The 19,296-nt window shown below is 47.0% G+C and overlaps 2 long non-coding RNA genes and 1 other non-coding gene across 3 annotated transcripts in view; 2 read left to right on the top strand and 1 right to left on the bottom strand.

Annotated features, from left to right (window-relative positions):
- The window catches only part of LOC141276454 (uncharacterized), a 27,175-nt gene extending 9,134 nt beyond the window's left edge, over nt 1-18,041 (bottom strand). The window contains exons 1-2 of the long non-coding RNA XR_012325976.1: nt 17,903-18,041; nt 15,922-16,013 (exon numbers count right to left, since the gene is read on the bottom strand). This is a non-coding gene — a long non-coding RNA (uncharacterized lncRNA). The remainder of the gene's footprint in view (nt 1-15,921; nt 16,014-17,902) is intronic.
- On the top strand, nt 6,224-19,296 carry LOC141276452 (uncharacterized). Its single transcript, XR_012325974.1, has 3 exons — nt 6,224-6,382; nt 10,547-16,826; nt 18,349-19,296. It is a non-coding gene; the product is annotated as an uncharacterized lncRNA (long non-coding RNA).
- LOC117308390 (U6 spliceosomal RNA) lies at nt 9,401-9,507 on the top strand. The gene has a single exon (XR_004522372.1). It is a non-coding gene; the product is annotated as a U6 spliceosomal RNA (small nuclear RNA).

Below are 19,296 nucleotides of genomic sequence, written 5' to 3'. Positions count from 1 at the left end.
GTACACAATTGCAAAAATATCTCTTGTGTTCCCCTTTAATGACAAAATACCAGACCTGAAGAGTCATCGTTTTGGATTGGGGTACCATTTCTTCTGTACTTAATTTTTTTAAATTGAGGTATAATTGACGTATAACCTTATATTAGTTCCAGGTATACAGCATAATGATTCAATGTTCGTATATATTGCAAAACAATCACCACAATGTCAGGTTAACATCCGTCACCACACATAGTTACAAAATTGTTTTATCTTGTGATGAGAACTTTTCAGACCTACCCTCTTAGCAACTTTCAAATATGCAATATGGTATTATTAAATATAGTTGCCATGCTGTACATTGCATCCCCAGGACTTATTTTATAACTGGAAGTTTGTACCTTTTTTTTTTTTTTTTTGCGGTACGCGGGCCTCTCACTGTTGTGGCCTCTCCCGTTGCGGAGCACAGGCTCCGGACACGCAGGCTCCAGACGTGCAGGCTCAGCGGCCATGGCTCACGGGCCCAGCCGCTCTGCAGCATGTGGGATCTTCCCGGACCGGGGCACGAACCCGTGTCCCCTGCATCGGCAGGCAGACTCTCAACCACTGCGCCACCAGGGAAGCCCGAGTTTGTACCTTTTGACTCTTTTCACCACTAACTCTGACCCTCCAGCCTCTGGCAGCCACCAATCTGTTCTCTGTATCGACGAGCTTGGCTTTTTTTTTTAGATTCCACATATAAGTGAGATTGTATGGTTTTTGTCTTTCTCTGTCTGACTTATTTCACTTAGCGTAATGCCCTCCAGGTCCACCCATGTTACTGCAAATGGCAAGGTTTCATTCTCTTTTATGATTGAATAATATTGAAGTACACACACACACACACACACACACACACACACACTTCTTTTTAAAATAAATTTATTTATTATTTTATTATTATTATTTTTAAATCAACAAGTATTTATAGCCTCTTACAATTTCTATGTGGGTTAACTGGACCCAACAGTGCAATTCTATACCATGTGTTACGGCTGCAGTCTTCTGAAGGCTCAACCCGGCTGGAATAGCCACGATGGCTGGCTCTTGGGGCGGGCAGTTGGTGCTGCTTGTCGTCTGGGAACTCAGCTGGGGCTGTTGATTGAAGGCCTTGATCGTTCTCCACACAGCTTCTCCATGTGGCTTGGGTTCCAAGAAGGAATACTCTAAGCGTGCTTCTACATGATAGAAGTCACCTTTCTTCTCTTGCAGTACTAGCAAGCAATTCAAAGTTCAAACCTCAGAGGATAAGGGCTGGGAAAGTAATTTCCTCTCCTATCTGCTTGAAGTCAATCTCCTGGTGGTCTCATTTCCTATATGAACCACCACTTGTAATCTTGGTGACTGAAATAGTAACCTACCACTTTCAGGGGACACACTGGCCTCTCAGAGACCTCACCTAGACAAGCAATTCAGAGTTGAGCTGACAATGCCAATAGTCATTCTAGGGATATGCACTTATATATATAGATTGCAAAGGGGTGGGGTAGGGTGGTGGTACGTTTCATTGGAGCCTCATGACAATCACTATCTTATTATTGTAAGAGAACACTGCAAATGGGCTACATATTTACACACTACTGAGAATGAAACAGACATGGGAAAATAAGAAAAAACAAATCAACCAATCGAGTATATGTCCATGTCAACTACGCTAAATACTTCATTAATATTTTATGTCTTTTTAAAAATTTTATTTATTTTTTTTACAGCAGGCTCTTATTCGTTATCTATTTTATCCATATTAGTGTATACATGTCAATCCCAATCTCCCAATTCATCACAACACCACCCCCACCCCCACCACCCGCCGCTTTCCCCCCTTGGTGTCCATACATTTGTTCTCTACATCTGTGTCTCTATTTCTGCCCGCAAGCCGGTTCATCTGTACCATTTTTCTATTTATTTATTTATTTAGGCCACATTGGGTCTTCACTGCTGCGCGCAGGCTTTCTCTAGTTGCAGCAAGCGAGGGCTACTCTTCGTTGCGGTGCACGGGCTTCTCATTGCGGTGGCTTCTCTTGTTGCAGAGCATGGGCTCTATGTGCGCGGCTTCAGTAGTTGTGGCACGTGGGCTCAGTAGTTGTGGCTCACGGGCTTAGTTGCTCCGCAGCATGGGAGATCTTCCTGGACCAGGGCTCTATCCCGTGTCCCCTGCATTGGCAGGCGGATTCCTAAACACTGTGCCACCAGGGAAGTCCGATACCACATTTTCTTTATCCACTTACCCATTGATGGACACTTAGGTTGTTTCTATATCTTGGCTATTGTAAATAATGCTGCAATAGACATGGGGTGCCTATATTTTTGAGTTAGTCTTAAGTTTTAAATGCAGAAATGAGAAGGAACAGTGGCTGGACTACAGTGAGGTGACCCAGAAGGAGGAGGAAGTGAAGTCCTGCTTGGTTCTGCCCAGCTGGGACCACTGGTGGTCCTTTCATAGGTGAGCTGCCCCCTTGTTTGCAGGCCCATTCATATCAGGGGAAGATGTGAGGGGACCCAGCTGACCCTTAGGTATCAGCACAAGGTCACTCTGGTTGCTCTTGGGCACCAGTTCTATGACCTGAATTTCTGTTTTGTTCCAAAGACCAGCTCTCCTTGAATCTGAGTTCCCATGTCTGGAATCCTGACTTGTCCCTGTGCCTGAAGTCCTGGTTTAGGATTTATCTAGAACTCTGGTCCATTTAGGGCTGGCACAGGGCTTTGCATGCCCCTCTATGAAATTCTAGGACTCAACTTTAGGACATGTTCCTAGGACTTCTCTGATCGTCAGAGTTTCAATCACAGGCAAGCTGGGAGTCACCTCTCACGATGCCTCCCCCAAATTGCCTTCGGTATAATGCCAAACCTATAGGTAATAGAACACAGGGCGTGTCTGAGTCGGGATAGAACCTGAAGAGCAGCTGAACTAACCCAGAGCTTCCTCTAAACATCTGTGTAGTTTGTAAAGGAAAAGGACTATCACTGCTGCAAGGAGCCGGCAGGGTAGAAGCAAGGTGTGGATGTGCAAACACACCCAGGCAGCACGGGGTGGCTGGCCATGGGGTGAACTGTCATTCATGGCCACCTGACCCTTAAAGTTGCTGGTTTCAGGAGTCACATTTTAACAATCGATGACAGGCTCTGAATGTTGAGAGAGAAGAAAGAGACAGGAGGGGGCTATTTAGAATTTTTGGAGGAAAGGAAGTGAGATCATCACATTAGGAAAGATGCTTGAAAGCGTATAAGGAGCAATTTATCAGGAAGGTAGTGAAGATCTTAACGTAGGTCGGTTAAAAGAAAAATGGCGGCCGAGCTCAGGTGCATTGAAGGCAAAGACAAAAAACAACAACAACAACTCACAAACAACCAGTGTTAGAGGGACTCCCCCGGTGGTCCAGTGGTTAAGACTGCACACTCCCGACGCAGAGGGCCCGGGTTCGATCCCTGGTCAGGGAACTAGATCCCACAGGCCGCAACTAAGACCTGGCACAGCCAAATAAATACACAAATAAATAAATATTAAAAAAATATATAACAACCCAGTATTGGTAGTTTAGGCAGGGGATGAATAGAGATCCAGCAGGGAGGAGAAGCTAACTCTTAAATGTGAGTCGGTATAAATGTTTGTCTATATGCACGTAGGCAAATGGACTTTGCAAGCTGTAAGACATGGTAGCACATTAGTTGTCACAGGAAAGTGGTCCCTGAAGGATGGATTGGTGAGAAAAGAGGGGAGACAGGATTTGACAGCGACGGGAAAGACTAGGAAGTGAGGCCGGCCAGGTGCTGAGTCAGGTGCTGGAGCTGGGCTAAGTGGGGACGGGAGCAGAGCTGAGAAGTTCCAGCTGACCTCACAGGTCAAAGCAATTTGGATGGAGCAGGGCAGCTGGACTTGAGGGACAGAGATGGAACTCAGGTAACAGCTTCAGGTAGACACGCACAGGTTCGAATGCACGGGGACAAGCCCAAGAGGAGACAGGGAGAAATGAACTTGGAGGAAAGCTTCGGTGGTCCTACAGCACGTTCCCCCGCCGCCATGATTCCGCTGGTGGTAGAAGAGTGTGTATGTTTTGTGTCGTCTCACCCGGCTGGTCCACATAAGGCTCTGTCTGGTGCCCGGGGAATGCCACATTGGCGGTACCCATGGACAGACCCCGTGGTCCAGGCACAGTGCCCTGCAGCTCACACCGCCTTTGCTTTCTGCTAGGTCCCTGAGATGCAAGGCTCTCTCCCAGGAGCCACTGGAAGGACGTAACATATCGGAACAAGGTCTCCGCACACCTTACTTTACAGCCAAGTGGGAGGCAGGGGACGGAGTAGAAAAAGCTCATAACCTGCCGTCACTGGGCCTCTGCCTCTTGTTGGGTGTGTGGTTTCATGCCAGTGACTTGACTCTCTAAGTGTCAGCTCCTCATTGGTAAAACAGGGATGACTTTGGCTGCAGCTACCCACCTCCTTGCTGTCTTGAGGGTCACGTGAAACGGTGGAAATGACAATGTTTTGTCAACTGTACCTCGTGTGTGAAACATCACCATTCCTTGAGTGCTGAAAATGGCATTTCTCCCCACTTTGAAAGGTCCTAGATGATTTATTTGGTGCGGGTATGAATTAAAGGGGAAAATAATTAGCACTGTTTTGAGAATTTTTTCCAAATCCGCCAGATTCACTCTCAAAGAAGAGACGAGAGCGTCTCCAAAAGACTGTTGTCAGGGGCCTGCCTTCCCCAAGGCCCTGGAACACAGACGGGGCCTGACCTGCGAAGGTCTCCGCCCGCTTCCCCCCGCTCAGCCAGAGAACAGCCAGACGGCACTGCCACCTCCCTCCCTGTGCAAACAGCTCTCACCCAGCCGAGTAAACAGGCCTCCTGGGTAGCAGCGCCTCCGTGCTGCTTCTGTGTGATGAACCCCAGGAAACGAGGAGCCTTGGGCTCTGGACTTGGGTTCTGTTTTCAATCCGGGCCCCCGGGCAACGGGGTCATCTGTCTTGGCTCTCCTTCTCTCTTTCTGTAAACAGGGCTGGGGGCCCCTGTGGTTTGAGTACAGCCAGGCCCCTGCTCTCACTCCTCCCTGTGTAAACACATTACAAAGAATCTTTGTAACTGTCCAGAGGAAGGGAGCTTGAATCAGGAAGCGGGTGGTGGTAGAGATGGGGGTGGCTGCAGGGAGGGGGGAGAGGGGAGGGGGAGAAGAGGTGTTGCCCATCAATACTCCCTGTGCCGTGTGATGCAGAGAGGTCTGCTTTGCCCAGTGTCTGGCCATGGGAGGAGTGGGTCTGTCCCCTGCAGCAGAAACCAAGCGGGCTGTGAGAAAAGGGGGGGAACAGACCTGATATCCTTCATCCCTGACACCTTCCCTACTGTAGAATTTCAGGTGTGGTAAGAAAAAGAACTAAAACCTCCTCTTCCAGCAGTGCAGTGTAGAAGAAAGAATATCCGCTGGAGAGTCGAGAAAACAAACTCTATTCCTGCCTCCACCCTTAATGAGCTGTGTGTCTTTTGGATGGTGCCTTAACCTCTCTGAGTTTCCTTGTCCAGATAAATTAAAACTATACTCTCTGCCATTTGTTGAGGCCCTTTGATGTGATGGGGACTTTAGGGGGTATGTTATTTTATTAATCCACACAACTACCCAATGAGGTAGGGAATGATTATCCCCATTTTAGAGATAAAGAAATTGAGGCTTAGCAGGTAGACCTGATTTGCCCCCAAAATGCACGTTAAGAATCGGAAGATTGGGACTGACATAAACACACTGCTATATATAAAATAGATAACTAATAAGGACCTACTGTAGAGCACAGGGAACCCTACTCAATACTCTGTAATGACCTATATGGGAAAAGAATCTAAAAAAGAGTGGATTTATGTGTATGTATAACTGATTCACTTTGCTGCACACCTGAAACTAACACAGCCTTGTAAATCAACTACACTCCAATAAAAATTAACTGAAAAATAAAAAGAAGTGGCAGAAGCAGCTCTTCTCTCTGCCAAACCCCCATTTTGCCCCCACAACTGAGGATTTCTTTCCTTGACAACTTGGAAGCTGAGCTAAGAAGGTCCTGGCCTACGGAAAACAATCTTTCTTGCCGGAGACAGAGGTTCTGACTCATAAGCTCAAGGCCTGGGAGTCAGGGCTCTGTCTCAGGGGCCCCACCCTCCCCAGACATCTCCTCTCACTGCATTCCTGTATCACCTTGGGTAAAATCCAGGGAAAGAGAACAATCAGTGACTTGTTCCACCCGGGGTAGAACTTGGCAGGAACTCTCGGAATCGCTGTCACCACCTTTTCCACTCCAAGGCAGTTCATAAATGTCTACATTTCCACGGCACGTCTTGGAGGCTGCACGAGGGAGAGAGAACCGGTAACCCTCATACCTACAGGTAAAAATCAGCGCTGGGAGCATTGCTAAGGGGAGGAGTAAGAGAGGTTCAGAGGCCTTTGACAATAAACCCTCGACCACGATGTTCTAGGACTGGGATGGGCAAACTTCCACCACTGGGCCAACTGCAGCTTGATACATTTTTTGTAGAGCTAGCGACCTAAGAATTTTATGTTTTTATTTTTATTTTTTTAGATTTTATTGGAGTATAGTTGATTTGCAATGTTGTATTAGTTTCAGGTGTACAGCAAAGTGATTCAGTTATACATATGCATACAGTCATTCTTTTTCAGATTCTTTTCCCATATACGTTATTACAGAACATTGAGTAGGGTTCCCTGTGCTGTACAGTAGGTCCTTGTTGGTTATCTATTTTATATACAGAATTTTATGTTTTTAAATGCTTGGGAAAAAAATCAAAAGAATCATTGTTCATGACATGTGAAAATTATATTAAATTCAAATTTCAGCCCATAAATAAAGCGACTTTGGAAGGTAGCCACTCTTCTTCGTTTACACAGTTGCCTTTGCGCTAGGATGGCAGAGTTGAAGAGTTGTAACATCGACCACGTGGCCTGCAAAGCCTAAAGTATTTGCTGTCTGGCCCTTTACAGAAGAAGTTTGCCACCTCCTGTCCTAGGAAAAACTATGTGCCTGGGATAGGGGTTTGGGGGGAGGGTCTCACCATTCAGGAGGTAGATATTTATTTAACCCCTTGTTTTTGGTACAGCACCCACACCTCAGCTGCACCTGGTGGCCTCGATCCAGCTGGGTCTAGTTGGTAGCCTGAGGGGTGCAGGCTCCCAGACCCACAGTGGATGAGTGGCCTTGTCCTTCACCCCCTGCCGTTCAAGGGTCAGGTCCTTTCCTCCCCGGGCATCTGGAGTACTGGCAGCCAGGCTTGGACTCCCCAGGAGGGAGACTAGAGGGTTTTCCCCCGGAGAAACTGACCAAGAGACGAGATCTAGATGCTGACAGTTGGGAGTTGAGGGAAGCTCGTGGTGGACAAGCCCTGCCCACAGCCAGGACCTTCCAGAGTCCCACGATGACATGTGAGTGGACGGCCAAGACATGTGAGCAAAGCCCCCATCTTTACATCTGGTGAGGTGGAGAATTTCAGGGCTGACCAAGGAAGAGATGGGACCATGATGTGTCAGGATCACAGAACAGGCCTACTGGGTCGGGACTGCATGGAAAGGACCTTACAGACAGCTGCAGGAGACCTTACAGGGGCAGCTGTGGCACCCAGAGCAGGAACAGGGCAAGGGAACTCCCAGGAGAGAGTGGAATCACAGAAGGGACTTTTGTGTCTCCGTGGCATCACTCAGCAGTGCGGTGGGGAGTTTCCAGGTCAGAGACCCCTGAAGGGCAAGAGCAGATTTGGGGTCTTTCATGGCCCCAGGGTTTGTCTTATCTAAGGTAAGCTGATGCTGGGTGCAGTTTTTCAAAGTGGGCAGGCTCAGGTGGCTAAAAATACCCTTCTTTGGGCTATATTTAAAGCAATCGGATGTGTGAGGATTTGAATTTAGCACTGGTGGGCTTGGAGCCTGCTGTGAAGAAGTAAAAAACACTGAGGTCATCTCTAGCCCATGAAATAACAGCAGCCACAACAAGAGAAAGACCAGGAAACCATGGCAATGGAGGGAGCAGGAGAAAATCGTGAACAAGAACCTCTGCTGTTAACGTCCTCAGAGATATGAGAGGAAATTGCAGGGTGCTCTATAAAAGGAACACTCAGAAAACAAAAGGAGTATCTTTGAAATGGAAATTATTGGAGCAAAAATGGAAACTTCAACAGAAGAGAAGGTTAAGGAAATAGGACAGCAAATAGAACAAAAAAGACAAAGAAATTTTAGAAAATGACTGGAAAATGAAAATGAGAGAAGCAACCCAGGAGGTCCCACATCTGACTTTTAGGAATTTTGCAAGGAGAGAACAGAGAAAATGAAGTGGGGGAAATTGTAAGTAAAAGAATTTAAGATAATTCCTCAGAAATAGAGAACATGCACAGCCCACTGAATACTCAGCAAAATGAATGGGAAAGAAACAAACCATAGATGTGAAATTTTTGAGCCTAAAGATTTCCAGAAATCAAAACGAGTTCTCATATAAAGGACGAAGAATCAGAATGTTCCTGGGTGGCTCAATCGCAATATTAGAAGTTAGGAGACAAAATTCCATGGGAAAATAATTTCCAAACTAGAATTTTATGCCCAAACTAAAAAAAAGAGTTTTTTTAAAGGAGAGCAAAAAGACATTTTCAGATATGCAAGGTCTCAAAATATGAACTCCAACAGGCACTCTATCTCAGGATGCTTCTAGAAGGGTATGCTTCACCAAAAGGAGGAATAATCAGGAGAGAAAGGGGATCCGGAAGCAGGAAATCCAACATATGGGGGGTGGGGATGGTCCCAAGGTGACACCAACGCGTGACTGAGAAGCAGCCGGGCATTTCTGGGGCAGGAAGCGAGAGCTCCAGAATTTTTCTATAGAGTAAAACACATGCCTGTATTCAGGTGATAAATTGAACAGTTCTCAAAACCGAAAGAAAACATTTTAGCCCCAGTGGAAAAGGACTCCTTTGCATTTCTTAAACAAAGAAAAACTTCTTTTTGCTGTTGTTGTTTAGCAGTTTTCAAAAAAAACCAATCAAGTCCTTCTGTTTTTCCATGTCGGTTGTCACTTGTGCATCTATATGATAATATGAAGAAGACAAAATTTGGGGTAAAGAATATTCCAGCATCTCTGGCTATCTCCAGAACACAAGACCATACTACCCTCTTGTCTTAAACACTTCAGTTTTCCTTTTGAATATTGCGCAGCCAAACTCTCCCTAATGCATAGAGCCCATGGGTTTTCCAGATGGCTTTTGGCCTGTTCCAAAGTGTGAGCACAGTAAGAGCCTATATCTGGAGGGTTTTAGTGAAAAGAGCCTGAGCTTTGAACCTGAACAGACTAGCCTCTGCCACTCTGCAGCTGATGCATTTTGGCAACTGTTCTGACTTTTAAAAATGATCCTGTGCTTGCTTCGGCAGCACATATACTTAAATTGGAACGATACAGAGAAGATTAGCATGGCCCCTGAGCAAGGATGACATGCAAATTCGTGAAGTGTTCCATAGTTTTTGTGTAACATGGAATAAAGTAAATGAATGATTATATTGATTTCTTTGAGAACTGAGATTTTCAGCATGAGACAAAGAAAACATATATATAAGATCGATGCAGTTAAACAAAAACTCTATAGTCTTCAAGAAAAAAAAAAAGATCCTATCACGGCTACAAAGCATCTAGTACCATGGGTGGTTCCTAGAGACGCTTAATGCCTTGTGGCTGTGACATGTGTTAATGTTCTGTAGTTTCCACAGTGCTTTCATCTGTCCTTTCTCATCGACTCTTCATTGAGGTGGGAGCCAAGGTGGGAGGGCGAGTTTGAAGTCTCCACTTAAAAACAGACAAAACCAAGGCTCAGCACAGTCTAGTCCTCTGGGATGGACCCTTTGGTGGCGTAGCATTTCTCGTCACTGGGCAACGCTCTACCACAGATAGAGCCATTGAGAAGGGGACTTCCTTGAAAGAGATTCATCCCTGCTGTGGTTTTACTTCCCATCCTACCCTCCCAGCAGCAGGACCATGTGGTTGAGAACAGACTGTGATTACAGACCTGCTCCCAGAAAGAGGGTGTTTTGACATTCCAAGTGGGACCAGGAGGGATAAGTGATGACAGGACAGAGTGGATCCAGGAAATAATGTTTTCCTATCCATTGCCTAAAGGAAATTGGAAAACAAGTGTGTACGAATCACTTCACTCCTGTAAATAAGTTTACTACATAGATGGGATAAGAAATATCACGGCAGTCTGTAGAAATAACAAGGACAAAGCCCCAAGCAAAGGATAGAGCTTTTATTCTTAAGCAGGCTTAGAGTTCCTCTTTGAACATAACTAAGTAAACATTTGTGTTAAACCATGTCTTTAAAATGGTGAATGGGAAGGATTGTGCCAAGAATGCCATTTTAAACAAATTCAGACTTCTCGAGTCATTTAGAAATAACTTAAAAAGCTTCAGACTATCATAATAACTGCCATGAGAGTAGGATCCATATTTAATTGTCTGCGCAAATTATCTGTGTATATGAGACTTCTGTTTACTTTTTCTTTTAAAAGAAATGTACAGGACTTCCCTGGTGGCGCAGTGGTTAAGAATCCGCCTGCCAAAGCAGGGGACACGGGTTCGAGCCCTGGTCCGGGAAGATCCCACATGTCGCGGAGCACCTAAGCCCGTGAGCCACAACTACTGAGCCTGCGCTCTAGAGCCCGCGAGCCACAACTACTGAGCCCGTGCGCCACAACTACTGAGCCCGTGCGCCACAACGACTGAAGCCCGCATGCCTAGAGCCCGCGCTCCGCAACAAGAGAAGCCACCGCAATGAGAAGCCCGCACACCGCAACGAAGAGGAGTCCCCGCTCGCCGCAACTAGAGAAAGCCTGCGTGCAGCAACGAAGACCCAACGCAGCCATAAATAAATAAATAAGCAAATAAATAAATAAAAATAATAAAAAGAAATGTGCAGTGGAGCTAAGAAAGTTACATTAGACCGTTTTGTGTAGGGCAAAGAACCCTGAGGGCGTCATTGTGTAAAGGATACTCATAATGTTGACCAAGTCAGAGAAAAATGAGTTAAATCATACACACACAGGCAGGTGTCATAAATTTTAGAAAGATTTCCATGCAGAATGATTAAAAGTGTTATTTCTGAAAATATTAGCAAAAGGTCAATAAATGTGGATTGAATGCAGAAAAATTATTTACAACAATAAATAAATATCCGAAGACTAAAACACTAACATGTAAATGGTTATCTCTAACATATAACAATATATTCCAATAGTCCCGTTATAGACTGGCTTTTGGGAATTTGGAGCTTATTTTCCCAAATAAGTAGTGCTGTAGACATCAGTTATGCTCTCACAAAAGTTTAGGTAAAACAGCATGTAGATAAAGCCCTGTGTACCTGCAGTGAAAATCAGTAGAAACCCTAGCATAGACGTACAAAAGGAAAACAATAAAATTGGGTTAGAAATGCTATATTGGTTTGCATGCTAGTTTTCGAGGATTAGAGAACTACTGAAAAAAGAGATTACTTCTGGGGGGATTCTGAGTGAGGTATCTGGGCTTTCAAATAACTGAAGTGCTGGTGGCACCCATGTGATTTCACTTTAATATTTATGGCCTTCTCTTTTCTTGATACACTTATATCTCTGGATTATTGTGAGTCAAATCAGCAGTGATTATTGTCATTTTTAAGTTCACAAATGGTATGAAGAGGGTGAGGGGATAAAGGACAGTGTTGCTTTTTTTTTTTTTTAACTGAGGTATAATTGATTTACAATGTTGTGTTAAGGACAGTGTGTCTTTTAAGGTAAAAGGCAAACGATGAAAGATAGGGGCCTGTTGCAGGGACGTAAAGAGGGAGCTTGTGCAGCTTTGTGAAAGGGTGTGAGACGGCATAACTTAATGGTAAGCAGTGAGGGGCAGGAAAAGGCAGTGAGTCATGGTTGCCCTGAGATGCCTCATCACACGTGTCCTTCCGCCTTAACTCCTGGGTTCTGGTCAGCGTCTTCAGGGGTGGTGGATTCTAGGGGTGGGGTGGCGTGGGGGAGGGTGGAGCAAGAAGGAGGTAGGGTGCATCCGGCCACTGTACATACAGAACATCTGTAAACGGAACCCTCGTAACTTGAGGACTACCTGTATCGTGTATATTTCAATCTCATCCACGCCACCCCATTTTTCCCCCCACATGCTTTCCCAATTTCTGATAATTGTGAGTCTCTGCAATAGAACCATAATTATTATCCATCACATCCCCTCCTGAGAAATTAAGAAAAATGTAGCTTGAGGCATTACAAAAGGACCAGAAGAAAACAGTGACCAGATAGTCTGTTTACCTAGACTCCGTGTTTCTGGAATGTGAGTAAGCTCATGCACACTCGGTAAACAGGGGAACCGTATTAGTATAAAGTGAAGCCCTATTGTTTCATATACAAGTTTTCTCCGTTTACTGTTTTGAGCTGCTAAAGCACCGGCGCCTGCAAGCAAAGCACACCAATGAAGCTGAACTCAGCAAGGTGCGAGGCAATCCAGAACAGTACTCGCCCCTTCTTTCCCCGTAAGCTCCGGTGGCCACATGCTCTATTTTGGAAAGGCTTATGCACACTTGTCCTTAATTTTTGTGTATTAGCCCATGTCTCCCTAACTCTATAGCCTCAAGCTTTCCTCACAGCCCTTCCATCAAGCTACCTTCCCCTTTTATTTAAAAAAATTCCCCCGGTTTTACTGAGATAGAATTGACATATTGTATTGTATTAGTTTCAGGTGTACAACATGATTGATAATATGTATATATTGTGAAATGACCACCACAATTACTTAACACCATCACCTCACATAGTTAACAATTTTTTTTCTTGTGATGCAGGCTTTTAAGATCCACTCTCTTAACAACTTTCAAACATATAACACAGTATTAACTATAGTCATCATGCTGTACGTTACATTTCCAGAATGTCTTATAACTGAAAGTTTGTACCTTTGGACCACTTTCACTATTTTTACAAGAAATCTCTAGAGCAGGGATTTGTGGCCACACATTCACTAATCCCCACTACCCAGTGCAGAATAAACATTTACCAGAACGGTATTGAAATATTTACTGCTCTCTCTGCAGTTCTCCCCACCCTTTCACCTTTAGGCTTTTGCACCAGCTCTATCCGGAATATCCTTGGCTGGTAGGGCAGTGCCACAGATCCAATTCTTATTCTCCTTCGAATACCACCCCCGCCCCAACCCCCCTTTGCAAAATCTTCAGGATTTGATCGCAGCAGCCGCTGCAGCTCTTTATCGGTATCTCTCCATCTCTCGGTCGTATCTCACATTATATCGACAACACACGTCAGTTCCCTTGCTAGAGCGCCCAGCTCGGGAAATGCAAAAATCTACTCTGATGTTTATTCCCCCTACACCCAGGCCAGCGCTCGGCTGATTAAGTGCATGTGGAAGAATAAAGAACATGCAAAGCCAAGGGATCCAGCGTGTGTTCTGCGGTTCAACAACCTGGATTTCCCACAGGGTCGTTTCAAAAGGAGTTTCTGTAGACTTGGGAGGGGCCGGGGGCGGCCTGAACTCCGCTGCCAGTCTGGCTCCAAGGAGGCCAGAACGAGGGGTCAAACCTCGGACCTACTCCCGCTCCCGCCCCAAGTCTCCGTATGTCCACCCGGGCTGGCTGGGAGCACAAAAGGAGGGCAACACCAAAAATGCGAGGGTAGGGAGATGTGGTGCCTGCAACTGGCCGCCAGGCCTTCTTGGGCCCCACAGGCCGAGACTGGCATCGCGTAACCCGGTAACCCACGCCTTCATCCTGGGGGCCTCAGAGCCACGCCTCACCGTGCAGCCCCGCAGATAGGAGCTCAGAGAACTGACCCCCCGGGCCGCAGTCGACTGCGGCACACAAAGGCCGGAAGTAAGTCGGCGTCAGCCTGGCGAGGCGTCCTCTCTAGGACCCAGGAGGCCCCACACCTCAGTGGTTCGCCAGAATCGCAGGTGGCGGGAGAGGACCAGGGCCAGACCCGGCAAGACCTCGTCTCCCAGGGCGTGTGCCCCACTCCAGGCGCAACAAAGTGAATCGAAAGAAACAACTTGGAAATCAAATCCAGAACTTTTATGTGCAAGAGAAACTCCCCTTAAATGTATTCAGGCCTGTTTCAGCTAAGAGTTTGGAGCACAGTGGGTTATCATCCTAGCTCCCCGCAGAGCAGGAGGAAACAACATGGAGAAAGTTCTCCGTGGCTCAGGGCTCAGGGCCTCTCACTGACAGAGTGTCTCAGAACCCGGACCTGTGCCACCACAGTCAGTGCACTTTCTGCTGCCCGGGGCTGCCTCTCATCAGAAAGACTCAGTAGGGACAGGAGAGTGTCTTCAGTAAATGGTGCTGGGAAACTGGATTACCACCTGCAGAAGAATGAAACTGGACCCCTGTCTTCTACCACTCACAAAAACTAACTTGAAATGGATTAAAGACTTAAATATAAGACCTGAAACCATGAAACTAATGAAGAAAACACAAGGAAAAAGCTCCATGACTTTGGTCTTGGCAACAATTTTTTGAAGATGACAACAAAAGCACAAGCAACAAAAGCAAAGATAAATAAGTAGGATTGCATCAAAATAAAGAACTGCTCAGGGGAAAAAAATCTGCAAAATGAAAAGGCAGCCTATGGAAAGGGAGAAAATATTTGCAAACCATCTATCTAATAAAGAGCTACTATCCAAAATGTATAAGAAACTTATACAACTTAACATCAAAAACCTAATAATCTGTTTATTGTATAATGGACAGAGGACCTGAATAGACGTTTTTCCAAGGAAGACATACCAATTGCCAACAGGTACTTGAAGAGATGCTCAGTATCACCAATCATCCAGAAAGTGCAAATCAAAACGACAATGAGGAGCTTCCCTAGTGGCGCAGTGGTTAAGAATCCGCCTGCCAATGAAGGGGATACGGGTTCGAGCCCTGGTCCGGGAAGATCCCACATGCCGCGGAGCAGCTAAGCCCGTGAGCCGCAAATACTGAGCCTGCACTCTAGAGTTCGTGAGCCACAATTACTGAGCCCGTGTGCCACAACTACTGAAGCCCGCAAGCCTAGAGCCCGTGCTCCGCAACAAGAGAAGCCACTGCAATGAGAAGCCTGCGCACAACGAAGAGCAGCCCCCACTCGCCGCAACTAGAGAAAACCCGCGCGCAGCAATGAAGACCCAATGCAGCCAAAAAAAAAAAAAAAAAAGACAATGAGATATCACCTCACATTTGTTATAATGGCTGTTATCAAAAAGACAAGAGATAACAAAAGCTGGTGAGGATGTAGAGAAAAGGGAACCTGGTGCATTATTGGTGGGAATATAAATTGGTATGACTATGGAGAACAGTATGGAGGTTTTTCAAAAAATTAAAAATAGAACTACGATATGACCCAGCAATCCCACTTCTGCGTAGATATCCAGAGGAAATGAAATCAGGATCTTAAAGAGATATCTGCATTCCTGTTCATTGCAGCATTATTTGCCATAGTAAAAATACCGAAACAACCTAAGTGTCCATCTAGGGATAAATGGATAAAGATGATGCGATATATATCTTCTTCTGGTATATGGGATTATTCAGCCATGAGAAAGAAGGACATCCTGCCATTTTTGACAACATAGAGGGATCTTGAGGGCATTATGTTAAGTGAAGTAAGTCAGACAAGAAGTCTCTGGGTCCAACAGCCAGTTCTGGATTAACCCAAGCTCTTCTGTTCCTTAGTAGAATATCCTCAGGTTCATCCACGTTGCAGCATGAGTAAGGATTTCCTTCCTTTCTAAAGTTGAATAATGTTCCATTGTTTGGATAGATCACATTTTGTTTATCTGTTCACCCTTTGATGGACACTTGGGTTGTTTCCACCTCATCTTGACATTTAAGAGACAAATGACGTGATCTTACCTGTGTTGTCAGAGCATCGAGCATGTTAGGAAAGGAGACAGACTTGTGAGGACTGTGAATAATTGATGGAGGTGCAGCAAGACAGGAGCAGTCTGCGGGAGAAAAGGGCCCGAGTCAGAACATAATTTGGTGACATCTAGGCTGCCGGGGCTGAAAGGGAAGGGACAGGAACCTTAGCTTGGGAGGTTGGGAGGAGAAACCCAGAGGACAAGGATCAGGAGGTAGAAGAGGCGACGGTGAAGAGGGAAAGTAGTTTTGGTTTTCTTTGGGGGTAGGGTGGAGTGGGGAAGATCATGCTGGAACTGGGACTTGTGATTCTGAGACGTCTTCAGGACATCCAGGTGGCAATGCTGGGGAATAGGTGTGAAAACGGAGTGAGATGATCCCATAATTATAAAAGGAATCAACAAATACAGTGGAAGAGAGATGCCCTCCTCTCTCCTCTCACCCAGGGCTCCCGGCCAAAGCCCTGCAGGTTCTTAAGAGCTGCTGGGAGAACTTCTCCGAGCCCGTTAGCTGGACACACAGTGCCCTCTCCTGGCGATAACTTGAACCTGCAACTGAGCCTGCATCCTAGGGCTGAAATGCCTTTCCCGCTGAATATCCTGAAAGCCGCAGCTGCGGTCCATTAGCCTAAGAAAGAACTGTGACTGACCCGCACTACGGGTTTTAAGACCCCGCACGTGAGGATTGCGTGCTCAAGGGTCCAGAGAAGCTAACCGCCCCCTCAGCAGGTGCCGTGAGCCTCGGAGGCACCTGCGGGACAGCAAAGTGGAAATGGGAGACCAATACGGAAGGTTCACGCCTGACTTAAAGGAGTCCGATGCTTTTGCTATAAACGCCGTTGTTTATTTGAAAGCATTCACACACCGGGAACATCACAAAGAGAAGAAAGACCCAGGGCGGTGAGAGCTCCTTCATCCCTGTGGTCCCTTGAGGGCGGCAAGGGCAATGTTGTAATTCCATCATTTTTCTCTGCCTGGCCCCTGCCGCTGACCCCGTCTCCTAATCCCACCTTCTTCCGAGGTCTGGGACTTAACACAGAGGGGCCTGGCCTCTTCTGTGTGTCGGGCATCTGAGCAGCTCCCAGGAGCTCCAAATCCCATCCTCTCCCCCATCAGGAAAAGTGCTGCGACCACCCAGCCCCGGCCGGATCCCCGGCATCTGAGTTTTGAGGTGCCCAGAGCTGGCTGCATGGCTTGAGGGTTTGGAGGAGAGGAAGGAAGGGGGAGAAGGCAGCACAACAGAACCCAGGAAACAGTCTAGACTGAGCTTTTCTCGTAAATTCTGAGAACTCTCCCCTGTCCTGTTATCCACAACATACCACGATTTTTTCCTGATTGGGAGGCCTCCCGTGCCTTAGACTAAACACTCGCCTGGTTCTCAGAGCTCCGGGTCTCCCAGTGAATTCTCTGCACAGATGCAGCCCAAGCATTCGTTCCTCCTTCCCCTCTTCCCAGGACAGCATCCTGCCCCGGTGCTCCCGGCCACGAGGGCACGCACCCACACTGGGAACCCAGCCTCCTCCCTCCCAGCCATGGACCCCAGGCTCTCCATCACGTGTGAGCCTGAAACCACATAATCCACGGCCCACTGGGGACATGGAGTGTGCACAGGCAGGAAGGGTGACATCTTGCCAAGGAGCTGGACTTGTTGATAAAGCAAGATTTAGAGGCTCTGGCTCTGTTTACAGAGCAGAGAGAGGGACCCTCCCCCCCTTAGGGTGGGGAAAGGCAAAATCAAGGTCAGCCATGGGGTGGCGTTGGGGGTACTCACAGCGGTGGCTCCGGGGACAGATTTTTAAAATATGTAAACGTTGCAAAACTGTCACATGGCTTCACTAAGGGCCTTTCACAAGCCTGGTGACCATGGGGAGAGAGGGTGAGAGATGTGAGAAGGAATGCCAGTGAGGGGCGGCTACGTGGTGAACTGCCCCGTCCTGGGCACCCTCCCCTGGCTGCTCTCTGCCCGTGTCACTCACCTGGAGGCCCCAGCAAGGGCTTGTCCACAGGTAGAAGCGCAGAGAAAAGAGCCTTCTGGCCAGAGCCCAGCTGAACCCCAGCTCTCCCCCGGGCCCTGCTTCCAGCCACAGCTGTGTCTGTCTCTTCGCTTTCCATTCCCCCTCGGAGGAAAGACCAGCAGCTGGAGGCAGTCCTCCTCCTGCCTGCGTTTGAGAAGCAGCAGAAACATGGTGTCCTGAGCAAGGGGTGGGGCTGGAGAATCACTCCGAAGCCAGTGTGGAGGCAAGGAGGTGATGCCTGGGAGGAGCGCCCTGGGTGAGGCTCTGATCATAGCAATGGCAGGTCTTAGAGCCCAGGGCATGGAGGGGCCCTGGGCGGCAGGAAGGAATGCAGCCCCCGGTTACCTTCCTAACTTTCCTCTGTGTCACCTCTTTGTCCCTGCTGTCTACCACTGTTCAATTCTTAGGCCTTCCAGAAAAAAGCCCTGTGAGCACTGACTATCTCCAGTTCTTGCCCCACCATCACTGCTCAAGCCACTGCAACCTGGCAGCGTTTGGTCCTCTTAACCAGCGGGGTGGAGACGAAGATGGGAGATGCCTGACGTGGAGAGGAAGATGGGAGATGCCTGACAGCTGGAGTCAGGAGAGCTGGGAGAGCCCTGACCCTGGTTCCTAAAGAGAAGTGGCACCGAAGAATGTTCCTGAATACAGCTCTGCAAGATTGCAGGTGCTGCAGAGGCAGGGGCTGTGCCTGTCACGCTGACCATGGTGTCCTAAGCTGCGTGTCTCACACGTGGTACATTTGAAGTTAACAAGAAAACACGGTAACTAGGAAACAGAAGATGAGAGGAAAGCAATCAATTTAACTGTGTCAGAAATCACAACATATTTAAATAGGTTAATTTCCTATATTAAAATGCAGATGTTTAGGACTTAATTCTCCATTTCTTGGAATCCTTAAGAAGACATACTGTTACCCAGAAGGCCTTTATAGTTTTGCAATGTGTAAAATAAGCATCAGCCCAGAGCAGAGAAGCAGAAGTTTGCAGTCCAAGGGCAATGTGATGAGCTGAGTTGTGTTCCCCCAAATTCATGCGTTGAAGCCCTAACTCCCAGTACCTCAGGATATGACTGTACTTAGAGATAGGGCCTTTAAAGAGGTAATTGAGTTAAAATGAGGCCATTAGGGTGGGCTCTAATCCAATTTGTCCGGTGCCCTTATAAGAAGAGGAAAGTTGGACACACAGGAGACACCAGGGTGTGCGTACACAGGGGAACAACTGCGTGACAACACAAGGAGATGGCCATCTGCAAGCCAAGGAGAGAGGCCTCAGGAGAAACCAACCCTGCCAACACCTGATCTCAGCTTTCTCGCCTCCAGAACTGGGAGAAATAAATTTCTGTTTTTTAAGCCA

Source organism: Tursiops truncatus, chromosome 15 (genome assembly GCF_011762595.2).
Source record: "Tursiops truncatus isolate mTurTru1 chromosome 15, mTurTru1.mat.Y, whole genome shotgun sequence".
NCBI classification, from domain to species: Eukaryota; Metazoa; Chordata; class Mammalia; order Artiodactyla; family Delphinidae; genus Tursiops; species Tursiops truncatus.
The sequence above is the reverse complement of the archived record's forward strand: the minus strand, read 5'-3'. Positions and strand labels throughout refer to the sequence as shown.